The sequence below is a fragment of the Callithrix jacchus genome, chromosome 11, assembly GCF_049354715.1.
Source record: "Callithrix jacchus isolate 240 chromosome 11, calJac240_pri, whole genome shotgun sequence".
Taxonomy (NCBI): domain Eukaryota; kingdom Metazoa; phylum Chordata; class Mammalia; order Primates; family Cebidae; genus Callithrix; species Callithrix jacchus.
The window spans coordinates 3,410,978-3,414,541 of NC_133512.1; the positions used below are offsets into that span (position 1 = coordinate 3,410,978).

General features: G+C 30.9%; 1 non-coding gene across 1 annotated transcript; it reads left to right on the forward strand.

Moving 5' to 3' along the window:
* Positions 1–897: 897 nt before the first annotated feature.
* Positions 898–1,061, forward strand: LOC118144030 (U1 spliceosomal RNA). Its single transcript, XR_004728497.1, has one exon. It is a non-coding gene; the product is annotated as a U1 spliceosomal RNA (small nuclear RNA).
* Positions 1,062–3,564: the final 2,503 nt, after the last annotated feature.

Sequence of the window (3,564 nt, forward strand, 5' to 3'; positions counted from 1 at the left end):
CTATCAATTCATATAGCCATTTACTTTTTCATTTCTGAGATCTGAATATACATGTTCTTTGTCTACTTTTCCTTTCCGGGTCTTGATTTTTCCCTAATGATTTGGAAGAAATCTCAAACATCCTAGATTTTAATCTCTTGACAATGTTAGTTTTGACAGGTAACTTCTTCCAATTCATTGTCTGTCTATTAATTTTGTGTATGATGTTTTCCATTTAATAGAAATATCCATTTTTGATATAATTAAATAAATATTAAATTTTCACATTGTGAGTTATATTGTTAAGGTCCTCTTTAAGAATATCTGTCTGACCTGAAGTGAGAAAGATAACCTTTCATATTTTTTCCTGTTATCGTTATTTTAGCCTTGAATATTTATAATTCACTGGAATTAATTCTTATATTTTGAATGATATACAGCTCTTTATACATGAGCTTTTATTAATAATGTATCTTCTCCCTCACTGATGTGGTACTGTCTTACATTAAGTTCCCCCAAATACATGGCTCAGTGTCTGACTTTCCATTGAATTATATTTATCACCTTGTACTTGAACCCGTAGTCTATCTTTTCTTTTTCCTTTATGACAATGTCCTTGCATTAGAGCTTATTCTCTGGTAGATTTAATCCTATTTACTTTCTAAAAATGATTTGGAAATTGTTAAATATAAAAAACAATATAAGAAGCAAATATAATAAAAATAAGAAATGAGTATGAATATACAAGATCAGAGAGACAAATTTTTAAAAATTGACCTGACTGGCATGTATAGAACATTGCACCTTACAATGACAGACTCCTCATTCCTTTCAGGTGCACGTAGTATGTAAAGCAAAGCAAAAATGGTCATATGCTGGGGTTAAAGCAAAGGTCAACAAAATAAAGAATTGAGATCAATACTTACCTGGCAGGGGAGAGACTATGATCACGAAGGTGGTTTTCCCAAGGTGAGGCTTATCCATTGCACTCCAGATGTGCTGACCCCTGCGATTTCCCCAAATGTGGGAAACTCGACTGCATAATTTGTGGTAGTGGGGGACTGCCTTCACGCTTTCCCCTGGTGTAAAAAAAAATAATAATAATTGAGCTCATTCATCATAAGTTTTCTGATCACAACAGAATCAAGTAAAAATATTCAAATACAAAAATATGAATAGAAATTAAACAATATACTTTTTAGAAATCTATAGCTCAAAGAAAAAGATCATGGTAGAAATTAGTAGATGTAGAACTGAATGATAATAAAGAAATGAAAATAGCAGAGTGTGTGGAATGAGGAAGTTCACAGCCTCCTTGCATTGATGGCTGCATTCCAGCCATAATATAAATATATATATATATATATATATTTAGTTTGTTAAAATGAAAGCTCAGATGATTAATTTTTGAACTTTCTTACACACATATTTGTATTATATATATATTACACACATATATATTACACATGTATTTGTACATATGTGTACATATGTACATATTTGTACAGATATTTGTACATTTATACATTTGTACATATATATGTATATATATACATATATATTACACACACATATATATTATATATATAACACACATATTTGTATAATATATATAAATATATATATATATTCCTGGAATGTTTTAATCTATATATATTATACAAATATGTGTGTAAGAAAAGTTCAAAAATTAATCATCTGAGCTTTCATTTTAACAAACTAAATCAATCAAGAAAATAAAAACAGGGAAGAAAACCCAGTAAGAAAGAAGAAATAACAAAGATAAGAGCAGAAATCAGTGAAATAAAAACAAGAATATGATATGGAAAATCAACACTCTAAAGCTAGTTATTTTAAATGATTAATAAAATGGAAAAACCCTTAGAAAGACAGGAAAAAATAGAGGATACAAATTGTCAATATTTAGAATGCAAAAGAAGACACTACTACAGATTCTGCATAAAGTAGTCCCTCTGTGTCTGCAGAAGATTCATTCCAGGAACCACCCCACCCCTCTGCCAAATACCAAAATCCACAGATGCTCAAGTCTCTTATATGAATGGAATAAAATAAAACGCTTAAAATCCAGGCATATCTTCTTGCATATTTTAAATCATCTCTGGACTACTTATATTACATAATACAATGTAAATGCTACGTAAATATTTGTAATACTGTATCATTTTCATTAGTATTTTCTATTTTTGTTTTGTTGCTTTTTATTGTTCCTTTCCCCCTTATTTTCTATCTGTGATTGGTGGAATCCACAGAGGCAGGACTTGTAGATAAGAACAGCCAACCTCACATGAATAAGATAACTTTACACCAATAGATATGATACTTCATTATAAATTAACAGTTCTTTAAAAATCATAAAATAGACACACAAAATAGAAATATAAATAGTTTTTTAGTGCATTATTAAATATGTTTACAAAAAAACACATGGCTTTACAGATAGTTTTTCAAATAATTTAAAAAGAGATAACATAAGTCTTAGAATCTTCTAGATAATAGAGAGACAACAGTTTCAAAAGCTTGTATAAGACCTTTGATATCTATATAAGACCATTCATGATCTTGATTTTAGAACTTTTTCAAAAAGAATATTATTAGAAAAGAAAATTATAGAATATCCTTTTTAACGAATATATTTTAAATAAAATGACAGTGGTGAATCCTATCATATTGGCAGGATAATACTTATGACCAAATGGAATTTATTCAGAAATGGCATGTTGGTTTATGTATTAGTTTGTTTTTACACTGCTAAAAAAGATACTGCTCTAGACTGGGTAATTTACAAGGAAAAGAGGTTTCATTGACTCACAGTTTCACATCGCTGGGAAGCCTCGGGAAACGTACAATCACGGTGGAAAGGGAAGCAAACCCATCCTTCTTCACAAGGTTGTAGGAGACAGAAGTGTGTGGAGCAAGCTGGGAAGAGCCCCTAATAAAACTATCAGATCTCATGAGAACTCACTATCAAGAGAACAGCATGGGGAAACTACCCCCAAGATCCAATCACCTCCCACCGGGTATCTCCCCAGACATGTGGGGATTATGGAAATTACAAGTTGAGATGAGATTTGGGTGGAGACACAAATCCAAAACATATCAGTTTAATATTTGAAAAATCAATGTAATTCTATATATCAACATAAAAATTTTAAAGAAATACTTATTTTAATAAATGTAAAAAATATATTGAATGAGGCTAAAACCAAATTATGATACAATCTCTTAGCAAATAGGGATAGAAGAGAACTTAATTTAACAAAAAATATCTACCTGTAAAAAACACCAAAAAAATAATGGCACTAGGGTTGTCCTCCTACTGGAAATCAGTAGGTGACTGTGCCTTTTATGATGTGGTTTTCATGAACCATCTCTACTCTTTTCCCAAGGTTTATACCATTTGAGGGGCTCACAGAGAGGAGCAGTGACATTGTCAGAAAATTGTGATTTAGAAAAGGGGCAGGATTCCATGACTTGGAATGTTTAGTGTATAGAGTAACTAGCTTCAACCTCTCTGAAACCACTTGACCAGGAGGCAAACCTTGGGCATTCTCTTTCCTGAAAAAG